At 34.8% G+C, this 27,673-nt stretch overlaps 1 protein-coding gene across 2 annotated transcripts in view; it reads left to right on the top strand.

The window, feature by feature from the left end:
• The first annotated feature begins 3,059 nt into the window (after window positions 1–3,059).
• LOC128858664 (ataxin-8-like) overlaps window positions 3,060–27,673 on the top strand; it is a 162,081-nt gene continuing 137,467 nt past the window's right edge. Inside the window, exon 1 of one of the 2 annotated variants that reach the window (XM_054095113.1) lies at window positions 3,060–3,372. The gene's annotated coding sequence lies outside the window, so the exon portion shown is untranslated. The remainder of the gene's footprint in view (window positions 3,373–27,673) is intronic. The other variant, XM_054095114.1, reaches the window with a different exon arrangement.

The raw sequence follows: 27,673 nt of genomic DNA, 5'->3' as shown, positions 1-27,673 counted from the left end.
AAACCTTTTGGCTTATACAACTAATATTCTTAAAAATAGGAGCCTTGAGCGTCAATACTCCGCTGCGGTCCTTCCACTGCAGAAAAAATTTTGTAAACTCATCCGTCGGAATCGCGTTCAATTCGGCTGTCACAGTTTTTTGGATCGCCTCGATGGAGTCGCAACGCCTCCCCTTCAGCTTTCTTTTCAGGCGCGGGAACAAGAAGAAGTCCGGAGGGGACAGATCTGGGCTGTAGGGAGGGTGGGGGAAGGCGGTGTGCGCCGGCGCATTATCGTGATGAAGGGTCGACTTGTTGACGAGGTCGGGCCGAACCCGGGCGACGCTGTTTTTCAGCCGACGGAGCACTTCTTTGTAAAATGCCGCATTTACAGTGCTTCCAGGAGGTACAAACTCCTTGTGGACGATGCCTCGAGAGTCGAAAAAGGTGATCAGCACGGTTTTGACCTTGGATTTCGACATACGCGCCTTCTTGGGTCGTGGCGACTGGCTCGAGTGCCACTCCGCACTCTCTCTCTTGCCCTCGGGATCGTACTCAAAGCACCAGATTTCTTCTTCTCCTGTGATACAATTTTTCTAAAGTATTATCCTGTTCGTCATTTTCCAATACTTCACGACAGTCAAAACCTTTGGAACCAATTTGGCACACACATTGCGCATTTCAAGTTTTCCGGTCAAGATTTCCCGCACATTGTATTAAGTTAAATTTAACTCTTCACTGATCTCACGTAGACTAGCACGACGGTCAATGTTCAAAAATTCACGAGCCCGGTTCACATCTTCGTCTGTTTGCGTCGTCGAAGGCCTTCCAGATCGCTGTTCGTCTTCGACGTCCTCCCGGCCTTCCTTGAACGACTTGTGCCACCGTTTTTCCTGGGCACTGGACAGAGATTGGTCGCCGTAAGCCTCCTTGAGTAGCCCAATGGTTTCGATACTCGTTTTGTTTAGCTTTACGCAAAATTTGATCGATATATAAGTACATATCGTCCCCTTAGTATTAAAATAGCCTATAAATTTTTTGATGTTTTGAGAAAATGAATTTCAAACTTTTTGTCGAAAGTAGCTCTCACTCAAATCTCGTTATGTCTGTAAATATTTCTTATTTTTTGACTGACGTTTTGACCCACTTTGTGGAACTAGAATTTGACAAAATTTTGACCACATATAAAATCGACGATGGAGAATCCAAAAATTCAATAAAAAAATAATAGCCTATGAGCACATAGGCTATTGTTATACTAAGGGGACGATATGTACATACATATATGTATACATAAATACATGTCTGCATACCTACTAGGTATGAAGCAATGACTGCTAGTGCCTTCAACTAAAAATGTTTCACAATGTTTCCTTATAATTCTCAGAAAATTAAAAATGCTAGTTTCTTTTCTTTTAATTGCAAATTATAGAAATTAAACTGGAAAGTATCTTTTAAAGAAAATTACTGAAAATTGGAAATAAATGAAATTTAAATTTCATTTCTATTTTCAATGTGAGAAACGCGGCAACATCGCACAAGACCAACTAGCAAACAAGGAATCTGAGGTGGGAAGCGGCATGCGAGTGCGAATGGAAAAATAAAAAGTTGCAAAAGCAGCATTAGCGAAATTTATTTCACATCCATTAAAAAGGCCAAAATAAATGAAATAAAAACAAGCAGCAAAGCCAAAATAAAACGAAAATACACACTTACATACATACCCATACATAAATTATATACTGACGATGGAGTAATACAACGCACAAACCTCACCGTAATCGAAAGAATAAGGAGTATATACATACATATAGGTATATTTATGTATACATATACGTGAATAGGAAGAATGAGATGGCAATGGCGAGGCAATGGCAAAGGAGAAGAACCGACATAATCGGCAGAGCGAAGGAAATGAAAACTGAAAACTCATCGTGCGCAGGCAGCGGCAGCGGCAGCGCCTCAGGCAGCAACACTAATGCCAACAACTGAAGTATTCGCAGAAGTGGAAGAAGATTTTGAAGGGGTGTGGGCTAGGACTCCTTGCAATGCTCCCTCACTTGTTTTGAGAGAAATATTACGAATTTTCCAATGATCGCGCGATTTTTTATTCCGAATTTTCGACTACGGCGCTATTTTTTTAATAAAATATATACTTATACGTATATGTATATATGTATATATATATATATCATATATTCATAATATAGTGATATATGTATTACATGGAAATTCTCCCGGGGTGTGCGAGAGATGGAGGCCAAAGCAGAGAACGTTGATTTAACATACATACATACGTACGCACAAACATCAAATGTAAGGCGGGTCGACTGAAGGCAACAGCGGTGATAAACCCTTGGCTGCGAATATTGAATCAAAGCAAAGTGAAAGACACGACGAACTAAGAAAGAGGCGAGAAAACGAGCGAAATGCAAAAATCAGCTCAAACAAAAGCATAAATGCGCATGAATGGCAACACCGCAAATGGGTCTCGTCGCGCATACAACACATGCTTGCTGTGGTGAATAACCAAGCAATATATGCAAGTTGTATATGGTAGCGATACAAGAACACGCTTGAAATATCTAGAGAAGCAAAGTTTGCAGTTTGAAGGAAACTTGAGCTGGGCTGCGAAGCAAACGACGAGCATTGAAAAAGAACTGGCCCGATTCGCATGTTTAGCTTTTATTTGAAAGTTTTGTTGTTGGTTCGAAGGAGACATGTGTGACCGGGGCTGTTGGGCCAAATAAATTCTGGAGAACATACATTAGCTCATTCAAAACGATAGCAATAATTCGGCACTGAACTAATCTCTGACTTTTGAAGTTAATACAATCCATTCACAGCTATAGAGAATACAATGTTCGTGCAATGCTTCAATCGTTGCAAGTTAGCTATGGTAGAAAAGTATTGACAAAGTCGTATGGCAGATCGCTACGAACATGTTGTCAGTCATGTTTTTCAAATATTCTGATTCGATTCACTTAGAAATTTAAATTATAGAAATTCTACAGAAATGTTTCGACATATTTTTGAGAGAAATGGAAATGTTTCGGATTATATTATTATTATTATTATTTGAAATGAGGCTCGTTTACTGATTTGTTGTTTGTGAAGAAATTTTGGCTGAAACATGTGCGCGCGCTAACGAACATTCGACAAGTATGGTTTATTGGTTCGGTGGTTCGATGGTTCGGTTCCAATTGACACTCGTTTTGCTAGCCAACCTGAGTCAGCGAGTGTACGAGTGTACGTTGTAGTAGAAGAAGAAGAAGCACATAGAAGATGTGGAATAAAATTTTTTAGCAAGTTTCTTCGTCGGCGGTGCGTTTTGTGATCCGGGTGAAGGAATTGCGAAAATTTCGTAAAAAATCGCAGAATTTATTGTAAAAAGGTAATAATTCAGAAATCTAAAGTGTATGTGAATAAGTGAGTGGCGGTTGCATTTGGCTGGCGCGTCTCGTTGGCGATTTATAGCGTTTTTTCTGAAATTCACTACTACGTCGCCTTCGACACGCCCCCCACACTGAACTCTTGGCTGGCTGGTTCTTTCATCGCATGAAAGAAAGACAGCTGAGCTAAATATTTTCGAGTACGAAAAGTGAATGAAATTATAATTTCTTTTTTGCAAATTCCGGAGTTTTTCTAATTTGGTAAAACATGCATATAGTATGTATGTATATAGACACATACATATATGTAGACAAGAGAAATTCATGCATGGCTAAAGCAAGGGGCTTTGCTGTATGTCGATGGTGCTGTGAAAATGGCCAACCGATCTTAAAGCTGTGTAAATTAAGCGAATGAAGTTAAAAAAATGTGTATAAAAACCGTGAAATTATTGTGCAAAAAATATGAGAAGAAATTGCATTTGCCGATGTTTTATTTGTTTTACGGTGCTTAGTGAAAAATTGTGAAAGTGCCTAATGAAATGGAAAAAGTAAAAATAAAATAGAAGGCAAAGGCAAATAATCAGTTGTATAACGTTTCGGTAAAAAAAAAAAATAAATAAATAAATCGCAGAAAGCAAAGTGCGACGAATTAATAGACCAAGCGAATATGCAAATAACTAATTTTATATATACCTAAATCAATGCATTAAATTGTAAATACAAAATACCATTTTCCTGGACTTGAGATTTCTGTACTTTGTACGTGTATGACATAATAGCTAGCGATTAAGCCAATTTGAGGCACTTGAAATTTTACAAGTGCCATTGAAAAGGCGCTTTAGATTAGAATTACTCAGTAATTAAAATTTTTGAAGGCGTACTTACATAACTACCGTTTTAATGTGTATCCACTTGCGTAGTTAGTAAACTTTAAGACAATACAGTTTTTAGCCCACATACTTACATGTCAAAAAGTTAAACAATTAAAAAAACTACATATTTATTTTTTTTTAAATAAAGTAGGGAATGTTGTGATGAAAACTCAGCACTTTGTTCTTTACATGATAAACCTGGCTTCATTGGATAGTGATTTTTTTACGTAATGCTAGCCAGGAACTAGAAATTCGTGAGCCACTGCATTGGACATTTGAAGGTGAGTTTTATTCAATTCCTTTTATTAGTGTTAAAAAATTATTAGTGTTCCAAAAATTATTAATTTCAACACGTAAAATCCTGTAGAAAGAATATGTCTCAAAATACTTTTAAAAAATAAAAATAAAATAAATATTTACAAAAGTTATTGCAATTGTTGGTAGACACAGACTTAACCTGCTTAGGCGAAGACTTCCGTTACAATTTGTGGTGTTTCTGTGTAACCATTTTTCGTACCGATTCGGGGACTTGTGTTGCAATTTGTGGTGGATGTATTTTTTTCTGTATTTTGAAGAACTTCTGTTACATTTCCCGGTGTGTCTCTATAACTATTTTTCCTAAAAATTGAGCGGCGACTATTTTGCAATTTGTGGTGTTTCTATATATCGAATTTTCCTAAAATTGAGGGAATTCTGTTGCAATTTGTTATATATCTATTTTTTTTCTTCTATATTTTGAGGAATTTCTGTTACAAATTATGGTATATCTGTATAACTATTTTTCGTACAAATTCGGGGACTTCTGTTGCAATCAGTGTATCTTTTTTTTCTATAAATTGAGGGACTTCTGCTACGTTTTCTGGTGTGTCTGTGTAACTATTTTTCCTACGAATTGAGCGACTTCTGTTGTTTGCCAGTTCATGCAGGAGCAACTGCTATTATAAAATTTTTTTCTTGGTGCCCTAACCACCCAGAATCTGTGCTATCGTTTCTGAATTTTTGTTCAAAACCAAGTTGCGGGAAATGTTGTTTTGGAGTGATTTTAATGAAGAGTTTCATAGTGAAGTCCACAAAGCAAAGACCCCCGCTGATGTGGCTGTTAAAGGTTGATCGACAGTGCGGAGAATAAAAATCGTAAAGTTTTCGCTAACAGCAGTCTTTTTTTTTAATTATTTTATTTTACTAAAAGTGAAGCTAATTAAAAAAAGTGTTCGACTGATGTGCGTTGCATAAATATTTCTTAGCTAACAATTTTAAATTCGTGTACGCAAATTCGGGTTGACTTTCCATTACGGAAATTAGCTCATCACATCCAAATGCCTGGACTAAACTCAAAATTTGCACGCAGATGTAGTCAATAAACCTTTTGTTTAATTTTATGTTTTTTTTTTTTTTTTTTTTTATAAATCATTAAATCATTAATAATTAACGTAGTTGGATTCTACATGAAGCACCACTTCAACCAACCTATAATTAACATGAATATATAAGGTTAAAACTGATTTTTTCATAATTTTCAATAAAACAATTTCATAAACTTCAATAAAACAAGTTTCATTTTTAAAAACTCCTATTGATTGAGTACTCGTTTTAAAGCACTTTTCACTAAATAATATATTTTATTGGAGTTCTGTTCATAGAAAATATATAAGAAAATAAAATAAGAAAAAATCTTTGATTTCAGTAATACTTCTTCGAAAATATTTAGACCTCACTTTGTTCCGCTGGCTGCGTTCCTAGTCAATGGGAGCATGCAAAAAAGTGCTAGTTAAAAGAAAAAGGTTTTCTTTTACCCGTTAGTCAGCGGATGGGAATTAATGCGTATTTAGTTTAGCTAAGGTTCCCTTTCAGCTGCTGACCCGCGATATATAGAATTTTAATAAATTCATACTTCATCGTTCCATTTCCGACAAAATTAATTACATATTTTAAAATTTTTTTATATTTCTAAGAGCTTACAATGAGTTTTTTGTGCCAAAACTGTCGCAAAATATTAGCCGAATTCAAACAAACAAATTAAAAGTTGGCAATATTATTACCAATAAATTTCACCCTTGCCAACCTCACCGATTGAACCGAAACGCAAGTAGGCGTCCAGGCCTTCGCAGCTCACAAAAGCCAGAGGTAACCTATACATATTATGTTTAAAATTCTTTTATGAATATTCAAGCGTAAAAATGTATTCAATGCCTTGAGTAGCATATTTAAAGGTAAACCGGTTATACTCTTCTTAACAAATGAACTCAAATTGGGTTTATGCAAATTTCGTTAACAATGAAATATGTAAAAATACATCCGTGAGTAAAATCAATGTACATACATATGTTTGACAGTAAATTACCGTGCAACAATTAAGAAAAAATTAAATTTTATTACAACCGTCTTTAAAGCTATTGGTGCTCATATAATTTTCTACCTAATCCATACATACATACATACATAGATATATAGGCAGGCTGCAGCGTTGGTTCTTGCTGCGCTCAAGCTAAAAATTATGTACGTATTTAGTAGGTATTAGCTTATGAAATATCGGAATAAACCAAGAAATTATGCCAGCAATGGAATTTTTCTTTTTGTAATTTAGTGACTGCGATAAGTAAGGGCGTCATTCTTCAAGTTAAGAGATTAAGCGTTGCAAGTTCAGTGATATGCAATGCTGTCAATTTTCCAAGTGCAAGTGATTGTGAGGAGTATCAAGCTAAAGAAAATTATAAATAGTGTTTTGTATTAACTCTCGATTGCATCGAAGTTTTTGCTTTTTTAAAATTTATTTTTATAGTTATTCTCACCGTCAGACATAATTAACACTAATTCAGTGCTCACAGCCATAAAGTGTTTCGTATGAAGAAAAAAAATTAATTAGCATATTTGTTCTTTATAATTTATGCTGTAATTTTGTAACTCGTTTGGAAAAAAGAAAGGCAAAACTTTCCTTTACTACCACGATATATTTGAATGGGGGGCGGAGAGGGAGGGGGCGTGGCACCACCCACCACGCCCATTAGAAAGAGAAAGGTTACATCATTATAACTGTGAAAGTCCCAACCTCCTAGTGTCCCTATAGAACTCCCAGGAGATGTTTAAAAATTAGGTTTTTTCCGACCGCATTTGCAGTTTGTACTGAAATACAGTTGAAGAGAAGAGTATACAGCAGCCGTCAACCCAGCAAGCATTTAACTTAGGTTTTATATTTCATAGCACTTATGAAAACGTTGTTTTATCGTAAAAGTTATGAGTGCCGATGGCGAAAATTTAGGTTTCCAAATTTTCAGTATTTGTAAAAATATTTGTTTTTGTAATATATATGTATATTTGAAATCAAAAAAAGCGCCGCAGTCGAAAATTTGGACTAAAAATCGCGCGATTTTTATTCCAAATTTTCAGTATTTGTAAAAATATTTGTTTTTGTAATATATATGTATATTTGAAATCAAAAAAGCGCCCCTATAAATAATAAAAATAATAATGAAAGAATTGTTCCCTTTTGTTTGACTGGGTTTTTCTTATTTCGCTTTGTTCTTCTCTCTCTCATCGTTCGTTTGACAGTTCGCTCCTCAAATTTATTCTGCACGGTATTACAAACGGTTAGAAGAACATTTGTAATAATAGAATTTGAACTATTATTTAGTAAAAATAGCTTTAAATCGAATCTTAATGTAATAAAGAATCTTTATTAGTGATTTTGTTACTTTTCTGTGTTTGTATTTAAGTGAAATAAGCCTTTGTAAGCGGCATTTTTTCAAGCTTATGAAAAAAAGATGCATTTTTAACGTTAAATATTGCTATTAATTCTTAATTTTAATTTATAAAAAGAATATAAATCAAAAGGCTGATATAGTGACTACATTTGCGTGTTATAATTTTTAAATTCGGTCCACGCACTTAGACATTATAACCAAATATATCGTGGTAGAAAAGGAAAGCTCAGCCAAAAGAAAAAACACAAACAGAGCTTCTTGTCTGTACACGAAACTGCGATTGATTAAATTAAATGTGCTCTTGGACTGATTTTTTTTTAATTAGTTAAGAAAATTATATTAAATGTAGAAGAAATTAATAAGTCGTTGGCAACGCCGTCGCAGGTTACTGAAATATGGAATATATTAAAGTAGGGCAGACAATGCGACGTGAAGATTATAAAAAATGGAGGAGGAACCAGTTAAAGGAAAATCATGCTATACATTTAATTATACGTTTCTAATAACTTTCCAAAAAAGGGTCAGTGCTATAAGCAATTAAGGTGGATATTGAAAAATTATGCCAGTTTAAAAATAAGAAATTAAGGAGGAAAATCGAAAAATTATCTTACGCGTTTTTAATAACTTTCCAATAGCGAGTCAGTGTTATAAGGGATTAAGGTGACAACAAAAAAAAATTATTCCAGTTAAAAAATCTTGGTGAAAAGTTGTGAACCAAAATAACCTATGCATTTTAAGCAGTGCTGATTACAATTAAAATATTTTGTGTGGATACTTTTGCATCATTTTACATACTATGAAACGATTGAACCCGTTTCAGATGCCGTTAAAATAACGTCAAATCTGTCGCGACATTAATTGTCGAATATGATTTGTTTGAAGTAAAAAGTTAATTAATTAAATCGCAGCGCAATAAAAATAATTACCTGCAAATGGCCGGTAAATTAATTTGGCTTAGAAGAAGTGAGGTACATTGGTTGAGTTTTTGTAATAAGAAACTTCTCTAAATAATTCACTAATAGATTTCCAATAAATGTTTTAAGCTCGTGTAACACAAAATAGGTTATGGTAACTACAATATATATGTACGTTTGGAGAATTTGTAAATTGAATTTAATAGGAACTTGAAAATCATATTACCTGGTGCTAAATTATTCGGGTGATTATCAAATTCTGAAGCACCTGAAAAAATTGAGGAGAAAAAGTCAATGGGTGTACCAATTGAGGCGTTTTGGTTCCAGTATTATTAAGCTGTAGTCGCGAATTGCCTTTTTTCGTTGTTTAAAGGTTAAGAACAAAAAGCACTTTTACAATGTTGCTCTTTTCTACCACTAAATACACGAAAGTAAATACACTAGGGGTCAAAATTCATATTTTCTTTACATAAGGTAATAAATATATTAATTTGAGGAAAAGGAAATCCAGAATTTTTACATAAAACTTTTGCGGAAATGGTTACAAACTGTTTTCTGTTCGATCTTTAGCATCTGGGCGATGCTATGACTGCTAACATGCTGGTCAACTTCGATTTTTTGCGATTTTATCCTCATTTTCTACATTTTCTTTAACATCAAAAATGCCTGAACGGAATTGATGAAACCAAAATTGCACGTAATTAGCGGCACCATAAACATCATCACAATTTCACCGGCCCTGCTTGCATTTTCGCCTTTAGCCTTTATCAAAGAAAAACTGTAAAATGTACTAAAATTTCTCTTTGTTGACTTCCATTGTTAACACCCTGTAACTCACAACTGAATAAAAAAAAAAACAAAAAACCGCAGGAGAATTTTTTTAGTGTGAAATGTCCCCTTGACAACGAGCTTAAACTTTTAATTGTTAATTCACTACAGCCATCCTCCGCGAAAATAATGGATTTATTTTACCCCTAACTAATATTTCAACTATACTTTCTACAAAAACTCGGTAAATATTAGCATTAACTTAAATATATTGCTAATAAAAATGTCTAAAAAGTTGAAGTGCTGAACGAAAAATTAAGCAAATGGGCCAGTCTATCGGAATATTCCTTAACACATTTATAACGTGTTTAGACTACTGATCACTTTTGGCATCATTAAATTTATGTATTTAAATGCTCTTTTATTCGGTTTCGTTAACTTTTACAGATCGGCTTAATCCTGCTGCCCTTTTTTATATACAGCGATATTTAAATGTACACCTAATTCTCTTTTTACACGATAGTTACGTTCCCAAACAAATCGTGTAAAAAGAGAATTAAATGAAAACAATATTAAATTTTTGTTTAGAGTTCACTTTGGAATTTGTTTCGTGTTTACACATTTTAATTCATTAATTTACTGAGTCTCAGAGACTTTTCCTGAGACTAATTTAAACGTTTTTTTTTTCTTTTTAATTCGAGTTAAATCAAATTCGTTAGGTATATCTTAAAATTGTCTTGTTTTTTCTGTTCTGTCTGTATTTTGATTTGCCTGTATATCTCTGATGAAATATCATTATCGCGCGGTTTTTTCTTACCAGATTTTCGTCTGCGGCGCTTTTTTTTATACATAAAAGTATATTTTAATCATTTGCATACTTTTCCGTTCTATATTTTATTTATTGTGTCTGTATGTCTGATCAAATATGAATATATTGCGAAAATTTGCAATAAAAGATTCCGCAATTATAAATTTTTTTTTTTAAATATTTCTAATAAGGTTTTTATAAATAAGTCGAGAATTTTATCAAGTAAAGCATTCCAAAGCCAACCCCATACATAAATATATATATATGTACATATATGTATGTAATAAATTTGATTCCCAATATATTAGTTAATATGTAAATCTAAATTCTGCATTATTAGGTACTTAGTCCTCTAAAAAAAATCACTTAAGGCTGCATTTCAATAAAGTGGCACCCTTTGGTTACTTTTTATTCGGCTCTCAAACTTCATACATTTTTTTTCACAATATATTTATGTTATTACCAATATTTATCAAATTTCTCTGCTAAATACAGTTAAAATAAAGAAAAAGTGAAGTTTCAGTGAAGAGTGTTTACTTTATTGTATTTAGTGATAGAAAAGAGCAACATTGTAGAAACGGTGAAAAAAATCAATTCGCTTCTTCAGATTTTTATATTGGGGAGTGTGCATATTTATTGCTACCCCTTTGATTTTTGATCAATTCTTCCTCGTGCAACACAACCTGGATAATTGCCGTTAATTGCATTTGAATCTGAATGAGTTTTTTTAGCTATGTAGAGGAAAGAATGCGTCGCGAGTGGTTAATTTTGTGTTTCTGATTTTTTACAAATTTTAGAAAAATTGTTGGGGAATGGGTAGTGAATTTTGTTTGCAGAATTTCAATATTAAATATAAACGACCAAACATAAAAAATTTCTATGAAATCACGGATAAAATTACATATCTACATATATTACTACGTAACTCAACATTCATCTCCCAAAAGTTTTGAACCATTGATAAAAACGTAAAATAAAAAATGCTCGATGATTTTGTGCCAAACGTGAAAATTGAACATTACATTTTATTGGCTCCTCTGTGAAAGTGCTAAAATTGGCAAAAAATGTGTGTGAAAATAAAAATAATGTACGAAGGCGACCTGAAAATGTTCAAGGTTGGGATGCACCCCAGTGAACGAAATGCTGTGCCTGTGGGTGGGTTGGAAGGGAGCAGTACTTTACAATCTGCTAACAGCAGTCCAAATAATTGGCTCTGTTTCTTCCCCCGACGGTCGGTTATATATGTATTACCGAAACTACCCAGAGAGCATTTCACAAAAATTTCTGGGTCATATTTTACGCTGTCAAAACAGCATAGACTACCGTCAACAATTAGTCTTATACGAGTATATGTCAGAATTAATGTCCTCATCAAGTACTAGTTTGAGGAAAAAGAAATCCATTATTTTCTCGGATGGCTATAGTGATCGATATCTCGTAAAGCATCGATTAAACAATTTAAAGTGGTTAAGGTGGCATTTCACGCTAAAAAATTCTACTGCTGTTTTTTGTTTTTTTTTTTGTTTGTTTGTGCCATTCAGTTGTGAGTTACAGGGTGTTAACAATGGAAGTCAATAAAGTGAGAATTCGATGCATTCTACAGTTTTTCTTTGATAAAGACTAAAGACGAAAGTGCAAGCCAGGCCGCTGAAATTGTGAATGATGTTTATGGTGCCTAAATAACAGCTAATTACGTGCATTTTTAGTTTCGTCGATTCGGTCCAGGCATTTTTGATGTTAAAGAAAATGTCGATAAAATCACAGAAAATCGAAGGTAACTGACATGTTAGTAGTCGCAGCACCGCCCGGAAGCTAAATATGGTCCATAAAACAGTTTTTAAGCATTTGCGCAAAAATTTTACGCAAAAATAATGGATTTCTTTATATACATATGTGTATATATATAATTGGCGCGTACACCCTTTTTTGGGTGTTTGGCTAAGCTCCTCCTCCTATTTGTGGTGTGCGTCTTAATGTTGGTAAACAAATGGATTTCTTTTTATCCAAACTAATATATAATTTTTTCGATCTTAACAGAAGTGGTTTAATGGAAAAAAATTGAATTCAATTGTGGCGTCCAAAATTCAGTTGAATCAATATCGATCGCTGAAAACAAACCGAATTTCAACGCTGTGGGAATAGTGGCTTTAAGCAAAAATTAGAATATCGCATTAAGAATATCGCACAAACTTATGTATATTTGGTGTAGCAAAGCCCAGTAATGTATTAAATTGTAATTTGTTAATTTTTGTTAAATCAATTGATTTTGTTTTTGTTGTTGTTGTTGTAACAGTTCGATAAGTGCTCTCAAACGGCCGTCGTCGTCTATCTCATCTAATGGTAGGCCCAGAAAACATGCTGCTTCGACGGGTCGTGCCCACCATTCCAGGTGTGTTAGATAAATGGGGGTCATGCGAATAGGTGGTTAGTGTTGTGAGAATTACCACCACATGCCGAACATTTTTTGAGTATCTGAGTCTGCGTCGATTGTAGGAGTAAATTACGCTAATTCTGGTTCTGTGCAAAACGAAATTATTGTAAGACCAAAAGTGTTTGTTTTTAATTTAGAAGTGTGCATTGTGAGTTATTAAGTTAAAAGTTTTATATCAGAAGTGCTTTTGATCGCTTTGTCTTGTTCTCATATTAATGTGGTTGTTTTGTTTTGGAAACAAAAATTATGCCGAGTGGAAAAGATTTGTCTGAATTTGAGGAGGGACAAATTTTAGCATGGAAAGAGAGAGGCCTTACAATGTGAGAGATTCTTTCAAAATTAGAAAGCAGCAAAACTGTGGTTTTGCATTACTTTCACTTGAAATAAAAGTTTGGATGTACCCAGAGAAGTGATAGAATGGTTTTTATAAATAATAAAACTTAGCGCTAGAGATGTTTAGCTATAAATAAATACAATATCCCTGCTGAAATTAAACACACTATTAATTTGGAAGTTACCACGCGTCGTGTGCAACAAATTTGCAAGCAGATTCTAGTCTCAAATATGTAAAACGAGTACCTGCACCTAAGTTAACCATTCGACACGAACAGGCCAGATTGACACTTGCAGAAAAGTACCAATTTTGGGAAGATTAATGAGAAAGAGTAATTTTTACCGATGAAAAAAAAATTCTATATGGACGGACCAGAGGATTCCTAAATATATTGGCATGATAAATGGAAAAACGGAAGAGATGAAGGCTCTTAATTTCAGACGGGGTTCTGTCAGGGCTTAGGCAGCCACTAGTGTCAAAGGCAAACGCCTTTATATTATTTTCCTTTTCATATCCACAAGAATGAATAGTGTCAAGTATATAGAACTGGTCGAAGTATCATACTTATTATTTTTTTTTTTAACGATAATCTCGATGAGGAGTGAATTTTCAGGCATGACAACGCAGCTGTTCATGCTTCGAAAGCAACAGCCTGCAGCTGTGACCTTAACCCTATCGAAAATGTATAGGCAATACTTTGAAAAAATCGGTTTTCAAAAATGGAAGGCAGTTTGATAGCGCTGAAAACCTTAGAAGAAGAAAAACTTAATCGAATCGATGCCTCACGACTTAGGAAATTATAATCAAAGGAGGAACCAACACAAATTACTAAACTCCAAATTATAAACTAACCCAAGAATTCTCTTTGTTTATTTTAACTAAAATACCATTGGTCTTATACTTTTTTCGTTTTATAGATTTTACTTTTGTCAACTAATTTAAGTTTCGTGAAATCTGGATATTTTTTTTTTTTAATTAATCATTAAAAGTTTAAATATTAAAAACATAAATTGTTAGCCCTAAACTGATAATAAAATTATAGGAAATTTATTTGGTCTTATAATTTTTCCGTGTGGTGTACTAATCCAACTAGCTACAAAAAGTGGTTTCAACACCATAAAATTCCTGTTGGAAATTTGCAGGAATTACTACGCCTACTCTCAGCTCTGGTGGGTATTTTTTAAAAATTACACAAAAAATTGTGAACCAGAAAAATCGGAAATTTTCCCCAAATTTGATTTTAGTGGATTTTATGCCAATCAACTAAAAAAAATGCAAAAAGGAACCAACGATTTTTGATTTTAACACCTATTTTAAAACTTTCGTGCTGTTCGAGGATTCTTTTCAAAAGGTTATGTCCATAAACCGCTAGAAAATTAAGTTTTAGGAAGCTTCCTGGAAGCTCAAGTTGTTAGCTATAATAGAAATATGTTACATTAATGTCCAAAGTCGAAAAAGTCTGGCCAGGTCCGCGTGCCCAACGGAGGGCTAAAAAGCTCTATACAAAAATTTTCAACACTGAATCAATTTCAAAATTATAAATTAATATTAATTAGTTTACTTTCAATATAGAAATGAACCGACGGAATTTTCCATATTTATCTAATAAATCTCCTTTTTTAATTTTTAATTTTTTTCAGTTTACTTTCAGTATAGAAAAAATAATATCCAAAGTTTTCCATATTTAATAAGCTCCAAATTATTATTATTTTTTCAGTGTAAATATTATTAAACTCAAACCTACAAATAAATTAATTTTTTAGAATAATCGTCGACAAATTTCAAAGGCTCTATACCAAAATTTTCTACACTGCACCAATTTCAAAATTATAAAATTTTGAATAAACGACGACATTTCAGTCAAAAAAAATTATCGAGTTTTCCATATATGTATAATAAATCTTAAAATTTTTAATCTTTTTTGCAAAATTTTTTCAGTTTACTTTCAGTATAAAAATAAAGAGACAAAATTTTTATATTTAATAAGATTTGATAAATTTATTTTTATATTTAATAACGGCGGCCCCCATAGCCGAATGGGTTGGTGCGTGATTACCATTTGGAATACACAGAGAGAACGTTGGTTCGAATCTCGGTGAAACACCAAAATTAAGAGAAACATTTTTCTAATAGCAGTCGCCCCTCGGCAGGCAGTGGCAAACTTCCAAGTGCATTTCTGCCATGAAAAAGCTCCTCAAAAAAATATCTGCCGTTCGGAGTCGGTTTGAAACTCGGGCCACCTCCATTTGTGGAACAACATCAAGACGCACACCGCAAATAGGAGGAGGAGCTCGGCCAAACACCCAAACAAATCACCCATTGCTCTGTGTAAATCATATTCTAGGGATCAAAATAAGAAACTTTGCCGAAGGAACCATACCTCTAAAACGAATTCTGATGTCCCCCAATTTGGGTCGAACTTTTAGTGTATTTTGTGGGGAGGCAAAAAAATCACCCATTGCTCTGTGTAAATCATATTCTAGGGATCAAAATAAGAAACTTTGCCGAAGGAACCATACCTCTAAAACGAATTCTGATGTCCCCCAATTTGGGTCGAACTTTTTAGTTTCTTTTCTCATGTAAAGGCCAAAAATGGTGATATTTTGAAATGATTGTATGGGGAACCCCCAGGGGAGTTCCAGTTGGTGTGCCACTGGCATGGGTGGATCGGCCGTCCAAAGTTAGTGGGGGTCGGTCATACATTTGGACTCGATTGGAGCACTCTAAATGGGTCAAATGGGATTTTTCGTTCGACCCAAATTGGGGGACATCAGAATTCGTTTTAGAGGTATGGTTCCTTCGGCAAAGTTTCTTATTTTGATCCCTAGAATATGATTTACACAGAGCAATGGGTGATTTTTTTGCCTCCCCACAAAATACACTAAAAGTTCGACCCAAATTGGGGGACATCAGAATTCGTTTTAGAGGTATGGTTCCCTTCGACAAAGTTATTTATTTGCTTATTTCACTCAAGCCTACAAATATAGCAATTTTTTAGAATAATCAACGACAATGTCCAAAATATTTGTGTCACTCGGTATGGAATCGCTGACTTAGTATGACTCATAGCGAAAACGGTGCAATTTTATTTAGCCATTTAATAGCAAATATTAATATGCAGTAGTTTTTTATTGAAATCCTAACATTTCGAATAGTTCGCATTTAATTTACCATTTTAACCTCTGATCGTCGCTTTCATTGTGTTTATATTTCTGTCGTTCTAGCGCTTTCGCATTTTACTCGGTGTGGGGTCGTTAGTGCGGTCATTTTTGGCGCAATAATTGGCATAGCACAATTGTGGAATTATTAATTGTGTTTATGTGAAAAGTTTTTGACTGACTGCTTGGCAGTGGTGAAGTGGTTTCTCGTCAGCAATATATTATTATTATTTTCATTTTTTCACGTTTTTATCATTACACATTGTTGTTTCTTGACCACTTTCGAGTTTGTGTGTGTGTGTGTGTTAATTATTTCCCCTTTTATGCATTTTGACGCCTCCATTAAGAGCGTCAATTATAATTAATGTCCCCCACATGACGTGCGCGGTGCAAGAGCTGCAGCGGCAGTTGCAACAAAACAATTATCATGCATCATCATTATCCGTTGCTTTTGAATCATTCATTCGAGTTGACACTTCGGTCCAAAAGTCTAAACGTCTCACAGAAAGTAAGTGACAGGCAAAAATAAAAAACTGGAAGAAAATGTAAATTTCTATTCAATTCGCCGCATGTTTTTATTATCTTTCATTCGCTGATTCTGCAAAATTATTTGGCTTTTTTTTCCTTTTTGGGCATACATAAAATCGCTATTAAAATGTCAGTTGAATATTTCAATCAGAAACCGCCCACCTTCGACATTTGTGTGCTATGTATGCACATACACACATACATACACTCGTATTGCTTTGGTCACAGCGAGCAAGTACTGCTGTACTTAATTTAATTCGTTTTTTGTTTTAACACAAAACATTTTCATCAATTTTAAATTCTTTTACGTTCATTTCGGCTCGCCATTGCACTGCTAATAAGTAGGTATGTACCGTAAATACAGTGCTTGTTCTTCTTCATTCCTCACTGGCAGCGATACCATTAAGATAAGTATCCACTTACTGTAATTAAACGACGTGCTGATCGAAAATTGATGTCTTATCGATTTTTGTTGGCGGTGCGACATTCTTCGCTGAGATTTTAATCTCTATGTTGCACTTTCCGGAATAAAGACGTTGGAACAAAAAGAAAATGATAAAAAATAATTGATTTTTGGGGTAACGGTTAGCGGTAAAAACCCATTTGAACTAAAAACTGGTGCGGACCTCTCAAGAAAAATGTTGCTGTTATTTCTTGTGTGTGAAAGAGTAGTGCCGAAGAAATTTTGACTTTGTTGTTTGACAGTTTTGACATAGAAAAATAAAATTTCAGGCGAAATTTTTACGATCAATTGCTATTACGAAGCTGTTAAAGGTGGTATCGGTAAATCAGCTGATTTGTTGTTTTTTCTTTTTCTTCCGTCGTGTCCATGTGGCTGACTGCCTAGAATGAAACAAGGCGAATTTATTCTTTTGTTTTCTACTTTGCCAATACTTTTCTTTGAAAATCAAACCTACCAAACATTGTTATTGGTCTAGTGCCTCCACCTTTAATGAATGCGCCTTGGTTTCGTCTAAAAACAATGAACTTTTTCAGAAAGCTCAGGGGATTGTTCTTGAATGAATTGAGCAACTCTACCGCAAAGTAAATGCACCAGTTGCACCTTCTAAGGCTTCAAAGCCTGTTACGCGAAATGGGCTTAATGGGCAAGTGACCATCGTTTGCGTTGCATTTTTACTTATTGGGCTCATTTAGATTTATTACTCAGATTTATTGGGAAAAGTAGTCTAAAATTGTATTGATCGAATGGACCATGTAACTCCTCGTAGTCACATAAAAAAAATAAATGTCAACAATATTTCTTTTGTGTTCCATCATTTTAAGATTCCAAGGTCTTAAAAAAATTCCCTTTATAAGATTTCGATAATTCTATTTTCTACATACATAAATTAGTATAAAAAAACAAAAAACAAATTAAACGAAGCTATACGAACAATTTTGTTTTAATATTTTTTCGTTTTATTTGTTTCAATTTTTTTAAAACCCGATTAATGAAAATTACATATTGTACATACACAAAAAGTTAATCTCTTTGGATTTTCTTTATACATTAAAAAAAGATTTAATTCTGAAATCTCGAAAAATTTTATTAATTGTTTAACGTTTTTCCTTGTAAACTTTCTATTTATTTTTTGGATGTTCTTTACTTCTAAAGGGTGATTAAGTTTCAAGGGCCGATGTTGATTTTGAAGAAAATACAATTTTTTTAGGAAATTATTGTCATTTCTCTTTATTATGATAATATTGACATGGCTCAATTACGTATGGAATAAAATATCGGCCAAATGGCCACCGCGGCCTCGGCGGCACACCTCCATCCGATGGTGCAAATTTTCGATGACGCTGAGGCATAATTGAGGTTCTATGCCGTTAATGTGCCGAATTATCTCATCCTTTAGCTCTTGAATTGTTGCTGGCTTATCAACGTACACCTTTTCTTTCAAATAACCCCAAAGAAAGAAGTCCAACGGTGTCGCTGACGTTTAGGTGTGGTTCACATTCAACATCGGCCCTTGAAATTTAACCACCCTTTACATCGAACAACTAAAAATTCATTAAATTTTCAAATTTGGAAAATTTTTTTTGATTGTTTTCCGTTTTTCCTTGTAAAATTTAATTTCATAACTTTATGAGATATTGGAATCCCAATACATGGGATTTTCTTTAAAAGATTAAAGGACGAAAAAAACACAAAACAAAAACAATTTAATTTTCATATATCGAAAAATTTTATTAATTATTTTTTCGTTTTTCCTTGTAAATTCAATGTATTCAAAATTGGACTAGACATCTCTCTACATCAAACAACTAAAAAAATAATAATTTTTGAAATTTCGAAAAAAAAATTTTGATTGCTTTCCGTTTTTGCTTGTGAATGGGATTTTCTTTATCCATTAAACAACTAAACAAAAAAACACAAACATTTAATTTTCAAATCTCGAAAAAATTTGGTCCGTTATTACCATTCGGAGTTCACAGAGAGGTCATTGGTTCGAATCTCGGTGAAAGCAAAATTAATAAAAACTTTTTTCTAATAGCGGTCGCCCCTCGGCAGGCAATGGCAAACCTCCGAGTGTATTTCTGCCATGAAAAAGCTCTTGATAAAAATATCTGCCGTTCGGAGTCGGCTTGAAACTGTAGGTCCCTCCATTTGTGGAACAACATCAAGACGCACACCACAAATAGGAGGAGGAGCTCGGTCAAACATCTAACAGAAGTGTACGCGCCAATTATTTATTTTATTTTTTTTTTTTTAATTGCAAAACTTGAAATCATATCGAAAAATTTAATTCCTTTAGATATTCTTTATACCACTAAAAAAGAAAAAATAACACAAAAATATATTTAATTGTGAAATCTCGAATCATTTTTTTAATTATTTTCCGTTTCTCCTTGTAAAATTTAATTTCGTAACTTCACGAGATATTGAAAAATTTAATTCCACTGGATTCTTTAATTCCTTAAAGATTACAGAACTTAAAAAAAATACAAAAACGAAAAAACAATTTAACTTTTATGTATAGAAAAATTGTATTGTTTATTATTTTCCGTTTTTTCTTGTAAAATTTTATGAGAATGCGATTCGAATTTTTTTATGCGATAAAAAATGATGTATAATTTTTATATTTCAATATCTTGATAATTGTCGGCATCGAAAAATCTTTTTCTTATTCTTATTTTTCGTTTTGTTTTATTTCATCGAGATTTATAAATTTTTTCATAAATTAAGTTAAAAAAAAAAAAATTGTTTTTATAAAAGCGAAATATTGGGAAGAAATGTTTTTTGGCTTTTTAAGGATCCAACATTTATTTTTTGTTTATAAATAAACAAAAAAATCAAATAATATTAATAATAATAGTATATTTGGTATATATGCAACGATATTTTCGCGACAGGTAGTAAATTACTTTTCATTAATCAATTTTTTTAGTTTCGAATCAGCACAGCACACACGGACACTTACGTTCTGCTACAACAATACCCACGGCAACAACAGAAGCAATGTCTACACTCACTAAAAGTTGTTGTACCGTGTCCTGTCCTATTTTCAGTTGTCCATTTGTCGCATGCTCACATCTCCGGCCCGCTATCGTACATTTGCAATCTATTAGTTATGCTCAGCACTAAAAGCGTTTTTGCTGCCAACCTACAATTCCCAACTTTTCAACAAAGTTGACATTTGTACTCGTCGTTCAACCTTTTGCCCTTCAGCGTTTTCTCTTTTTCTACCATTATGTTGCTGCCATTATTATGCCATGCCATGTTGATTCATACATTTACCAATACCTGCTTGACGTTCGATTTCCATTATGGCTTTTTTTTTGGCTTGTCAGCCTGCTGCTCAATTATGGTGCTATTTATTTACGTATTATAAGAATTAATCGATACACACACATACCGTCTGCGATATTTGTGTAAGTGCAAGCATCCATCGACACAAAAACTGTCAAAATTAATACACATAACAATGACAAATTTATATAAAAGGACTGCAATATTTATGTAGCTGCTTGCCCTTAATAGCGGCCTTCATCGATCCTTGCTGGCAAGAAAAATCATAATGCTGGCGTGTCGTCCACTGTTCTGTGGTTAATAGGTTTTTTTTAGATTTATCTAGCACACGCGCAGTGGCTGACGGCGGTCGGCGGTCGGTGGGCGGGCTAGTTGGACCTTCCCGCTGCTTAAGGGAAAACATTTTATTTATGTTACTTATTTGTGGTTTTGTGCGGCCTTCCGCTTGTGCCTTATTTTGATGAGCTTAGGCAGGTTTGAAAATGAATATTTCCACATTAAATAAGAAAATATATTTGGTGGGCTATAAATATGGGTAGAGCGTAAATTTACATGGTTTGTGCGTAACAGTTCTAATTTCCCTCTTAAGTAGATATTAAAAATTTGGTTCTGAAATTATTGTTATATTAGTTTAAGATTTGGTATGAGTTTGGCAATTATTTTTTGAATATTTTATGTACTTAATACCTAAATATTGCGTTGTTGTTGTTGTAGCAATGCCTTGCGTTTAAATGGACGCTGAATGGGGATTATGTGAAAGGTTTCTTAATTATGATGGCCAGCGAGCGAGGCTGAGTTTTTTGTACGCGGTGGCGCAAAATTAATCACTCAGTGTTGCTTCTGAATAACTTTTTTACTAAGTAGTTGAACAAATAAATCATTTTTTATTCCACTTGGGAATACAGAACTCCCATAAAACATTTAAATCTTATTCTGTTAGCCGCTGTTCTGTTTACGGCATCCGTTTGGTTAACTGCTTCTAATTTACGAAGGTTAGAACACCTCCAAGTATTTCGTAGGTAGTCTGTGTCCTTGTGGGTTCCATTCCAATGCTGTTCTGCTAATGCTTTCCCTGTCCTTTCTGAGACTGTGCCCCATCCATCGCCATTTAGGACCACTTATCACTTTTTGGATTGAATCTCTGCTCGGTGATCTGCCACAAGTCTGTATTTCGGATAGAGTTCGGCCAAAAACCTTTACATATTATCCGAAGGAATTTATTTGTGAAGCTTTGTAGTTTCTGCGTAAAGCGAGTGTCAGCACTTGCACTGTGCACCGTGCAGACCTAGCGGCTCACTGGCAGTCCCAGTACTAGGACTGGGTGCGCTCAGTTATGCACCTTAACAAACATACGATTAATGAAACTTCAACAAAAATTGTCCTCGGGTTTAATAAATAAATAAGTAAATAAACATTTTTACTAAATAAAATAAAAACTAAATAAACAATTTTACAAAAAAAAAAAAAATGTTTACTAAAAAAAATTACTTTAAGTGATGAAAACGTTTATTTTTACCTTTACGCGCTTCTAAGCTCGATATATAGGAGTTATATTTTTATTTACTTATTTTATGTTTTTGATATAGAACGCTTTATAATTCTTCGGAGTTTTGTTGCGGAATGTTGTTGTTGAAATGGCATTAAAAATTCCCCATCATTTTTTTGCTGAAGTGACCGTTTTAAATCTGGGTGGTTCCGGTAACATACTTGTATATTCGGTGGTCGAGGGAGTGTTTGTTGATCGATAATTCTCATTGGATTTTTACGCGAAAGCAGCTGCTATTGGCTTTGTTTTTTGTGGAATGAATTTTCGCTTGATTTTAGAAGCCCATAAATTAAAATAGATAGATTTGAGGTTTGCGCTTCGATCTCATGGTCTTTTGTACACTCTACTCATCACAGTACTTCATCCAAACCCACGCTCCTTTATTAAACTTAGGATACGAGTTGCGTTGGGCTGAGTGTATATGCCTTTCTTCTGGCCTTCTTCGCGCTTTAGTGCCACTTTTAAGTTGAAGATGTATTGAAGTCTCCTAGGATTGCCAAGAGTCAGTTGATCATATCCCAATTCTATGCAGATGACTATGCAATGGTCTATGAGAATACTCGAGAGCGCTCTCGGTTTAATCTTAGAGAGGATGATGAGTTTCCTAAATCTCTTTTTATTGCGCCTCCCAGTAAGGGGCATTCCTCTGGTACTCTTCTGGCATGTTAGGCAAGCGGCGGCGGTGTCTATTGAGGAGATCATCTTTTCCTAGTAATGAAATATACGGAAGCCTAGCTGAGGCGGCCGCCATAGCCAAATGGGTTGGGGCGTGACTACCACTACCACCACGGAGCACGTAGGTTCGAATATCCGTACATGAAACAGTTTTTTCTAATAGCTTTTCGCCCATCGACAGGCAATGGCAAAACTCCAAGTGTATATCTGCTATGAAAAAGCTACTGATCAAAAATATAGCTTTTTTAACAGGAAAAATTCGCATTATTTAAGGCTATATGCATTTGTTCAACTTCAACTAGTCCTGCAACTATTTTTTCCACTCGCTGTCTTAGATTTGTTGAAAAATGTGGCGTCAAAGGAACGGCGTAATGTATAACAACAAATAAGTCTTAAGGTACTTGACCACCTTATAAGTTTCAAAAAATTAAATTTTTTTTTTTTACATTTTTTCAATCCTTATACTTTTAAAAATCATCACCTGAAACTGTTTTTTTAAATTCGAATTCTAACAAAGTGAAATCAGTGAAAATGTGCAGGCGCATCCTGCACTCATTACTTGCTGACTCAGCGGAAAGAAAATAGCAAGTTTTAACTTTAAACGCGTTTTTCCAGAAATTATATTACTTTTTTTCGAATGGCGGACACTTTATCTCCGAAACTGCTTAGCCGATTTTAATGATTTTGGTCTTGTTTTATTTGTTAAGATGTTTTGTATGCCAATTTACCACATTTTGCAAAAAAAAAGTTAATAAAGTATTGCTTTTTAAGCATAACATTGTGAAAAACAGGGGTGTTTTCTTAACTTTTTTTCAAACATCCGCCATTTTTTTATTATTTTTTTTTTTTGTCAGTTTGTGGTAAATTCTCACGCAAGGAACCTTCCTTTTGAAAATTTTGTTTCTCTCTTTTGTTTTAGAATTACCATTTCTAAGATTAACTGTCCGCCGCAAGACATGATTTTCTTCAGGCCTCGACTTTGGCGCCTCCTGGATATATGTTAAAAAAAGAAATTTTAATAAATCAATTTTTTTTTGTATTATATAAGCTCTAAATAAAAATTTAAAAAAAAATTTATTTTAATATATTATACAGAACATGAAAAAAAATTATTGAATATGTTGTACTTTTTAGCTTTCCAAGGTGGTCAAGTACCTTAAGTCACAAGAAAATTGTGTTCTTGAAAACGATCATTCTGTGTATGTTTTCTATTTAAAAACGTATTTTAACATCTGCACATTTTTAATTCCTTGTGGTTATTGTTGCTACTATGTTTTCGCTTGTGGGAGGCCAACGTCTGTAACTTTGTGCAACTCGGCAAAATCGTCCAGCCTGCATTGTGCATCCATCATTCCATGTGAATTGGCTGGATTGCTTGCCGCAAATGTATGCGTGTTTTAGTTTACTCATAGCGACTATGGCGGTGCCTCCTTTCTTGGACATTGAGGTCGCATCTGTCAGAAAGTTTTCATACAGCCACAAATATAGCTGTACGTATGCATGTATGTATGTATGTATATGCATTGCTACACATTCCCCCATTGGTTTCTGAGCGTGCTATCACACAGCATAGCTGCTGCTCCATCCGTTTGCTTCACCATCTGTGGTGCTGCGGCTGTCTGATTGTGCCTGCCAGCCTGTTTGTTATTTTTCCAAGCATTTCACATTTATTTGTTCAAGTCTTACCCCTTTTAAATCTTTCTATTTGGCCGGCGTAGCCGAATGCGTTGGCACGTGATTACCATTCGGAATTCACAGAGAGAACGTTGGTTCGAATCTCGGTGAAACACCAAAATTGAGGGAAACATTTTTCTAATAGCGGTCGCCCCTCGGCAGGCCAAGGCAAACCTCCGAGTGTATTTCTGCCAAGAAAAAGCTCCGCATAAAAATATCTGCCGTTCGGAGTCGGCTTAAAACTGTAGGTCTCTCCATTTGTGGAACAACATCAAGACGCGCACCACAAATAGGAGGAGGAGCTCGGCCAAACAGCCAAAACGGGTGTACGCGCCAATTGTATATATATATATATATGTATATATATATTTGTTTTTGTAATGTACTTGTTTTAGTGCGAATTGTTGTTGGCGTTTTTTTTTTTGTTTTGTTTCTGGTGCACCGCACCACATGCACTGGTGTCCTCTGAGCTTTGGTAGCGATGGTTTATAGCGCACTGCATCTGTGTACACTTGCTACACACTGCCGCCTGCTGCAGCTGATTGTATTTCCCGTCTTGCCAGTCGTTCCTTTTGCCAGGCAGCCAGTTCGCCTGTTTTGCCTGTCGGTCGTTGCATTCCTGCTGTCATTTTCCATACCAGTGTCCGTAGCAACGTTGCCACATTTCGCCTTCGCTGCATTGTCCGTCCGTTGGCATTCATCGTCACAATAGTAGCCGTCGTAGTCGTCGTCACAGTTGTTTGTTGTGCCGTCGTGCGGCACTGTTCTCCTGCGTCTTTCCCCTATGCCGTTGTCTGTTGCCTTGGCTTTTTTTTTGTTTTTACCTTTAGTTTTTGCTTTCGTCCAACGTCCCTGGCTAACTCACTCAGCCTCAGCCAGTTTATGGCGCTTTTGTGTATATCGCATGCCGTATTGGCTCGTCTCATCACATCTCCACATCAGCCCCGTCCGGCTTTATCGTCATCGCAACATGTCATTATTTAAACATGTGGCCCGGCAACATTTTTTCTCTTTTCTTTACCATATTTTTTTCACTTATTTTATTTCTTTCTATTTATTCTTTTGAATCGTATATTTGCTGTTTTCGTACCAACTTTTGTTGTTATTGTTGATGTTGTTGTTGCTGCTGCTGCCACCTTCGTCGTCCAATTTTGTTGTGCCTCGTTTTTATGTTGCCGTGCTATCATTAAATTGTATGTTTTGCCGCCATATACTCGTTTGTTCCCAATGTATGCGTGTACATAGGCACATAGATTCATGCATAAGCACATAGGCATGATTATCTGCAGGCATACATAAGAGTGTCCGTTTGTATGTAAGCACATATGTAGCTATGTCGGCTCGTCAGTGTGCTGGCGTACTCGGTGTTCTGAAAGTTATGCGCCTACTTCACTATGTTGCCATTGCTGTCTGTTGTTGGTAGTCATGCTGTGAAATGTGGCAACATAGGCTTGACGTCGTTTGCCTGCCTGCCAGCATGGGTCGCTTATGTTCATATGTATGCATGGAGTTACGTACATATTGGAATTGTTATGTTCGTTTGTGCGGCGCGCGTTTATATTCGCTTGTTCGCTCCTCTTACACCACTTGTCTGCCCGTCATTATCACTTCTACTAGCGTGGTATGAGTGCGTGTCCGCTTGAGTGCTGAACGGAAACTTGGCAACGTTGCGCTTGATATTTTGATTTCATTTAATTTCTTGTGCTGGTTTTGTTTGGCTTGCGCTGTTGTTGTTTTTGTGTTACCTACTTGTATTTTTTGTTAAATTGTTAAATTTTTGTTCGCATTTTTTATTCTGTATTTAGATTATACAACTTGTTTTATATTTTGTTTGAACGTTTCCATTTATTTATCTATTTCTTTATTTATTTATTCGTTCGTTTGTTTTATTACGATTTAATCGTTCGACACACATTGGTTTTGTTGGTGTGTTGCCGTTGCTTTTGGCATGAGTATTGCGGTATATTTTTGGTATGTGCAGCAATTGTTGCCCCCGCACAAAGTCAGCGCCGGCAGCAGGCGTTGTTGCAACACACTTTGATTTTATTATCACATTTGAAGTCGATTTTTAACACATTCGGTTATTTTTTGCTTTTATTTGAAATGGTTTTGTTTGATTTTGTTTACGTGTGTTTTCAGTTTCTTCTTTTATTGTCCCTAAACAATGTAATCGGTCGCATTTCCGTTTGCTTTCTTTTGCTCGTGTTTTGAATCGTAATTTAATTAAATTCCGTTTGTTGCTTCTGGCATTACAATTTCATTAGATTCTCAAGAAAGGTATTTTTTATTTATTACTTTCTTTTATTGACATGAAAGAGTAAATATATAAGGTCTTCCAATAGGAGCTTGTCGAAATGGCAGAAAAAATGCTGTAGGTAAGACATTATTTTTTTAATTTCTACTCGAAAAGTCCATTTGTGCCAATAGTTATGGAATATGACATCGTCGTTCAAAATGTCCGATGCAGCTTCGTACGGTGGCATGGCTCCGAGCGCTCAAATTTTCAGTGACTGCTACAAGGATCCGACCAAATTGCGCAATGGTCTGCGTTATTCTGACTTTGAACGCATCATTCGCTTGCGGCTTATTAGCAAAGATCTGAGACTTCAAAAGGCTTTTCGTGTCAAATCTGCAGGGATGATTCTTTCAAATTCGTTGTCTGATATTAGCCACACTTTCTGAATTTGTTTCACCTTGAGTCACTTGAGTCTCATTTTACATGCCAATTACTTCGTGGGGAAAGAAGGTCTTCACGTTTCGAGCTACAAAGAGATCTGCGTACAACATGAGATGGTTTTAACACACTCGATCTTGCCAAAATTATCCCATTTTTGTTGGGAACTAGATAGGCAAATAAATGTATGAGGCAGAACAAAGCTGTACTTAGACCTAATATTACGTTCTTAATCCTGGTTAATCTAATGAATTCCGCGACAAGTTTCTCCTATCATTAGCTGACATAGAAGACGATGACGTTACTGCACTGGGCAAGGTTTTGTATAACGTTACAACAACAATAACAACAACTAATGAACGACAGTCGTTTCTATGTTACCGAAGGGGCCTGTGTTTATATAAGGCCTAGACCTATCATTTAAGCAGTATTCCTAATAAATTTATTGAAGAAAATAAGTGACGGGATA

This window comes from Anastrepha ludens, chromosome 3 (assembly GCF_028408465.1).
Source record: "Anastrepha ludens isolate Willacy chromosome 3, idAnaLude1.1, whole genome shotgun sequence".
Taxonomy (NCBI): Eukaryota; Metazoa; Arthropoda; class Insecta; order Diptera; family Tephritidae; genus Anastrepha; species Anastrepha ludens.
This window is presented reverse-complemented; position numbering and strand designations above follow the sequence as displayed.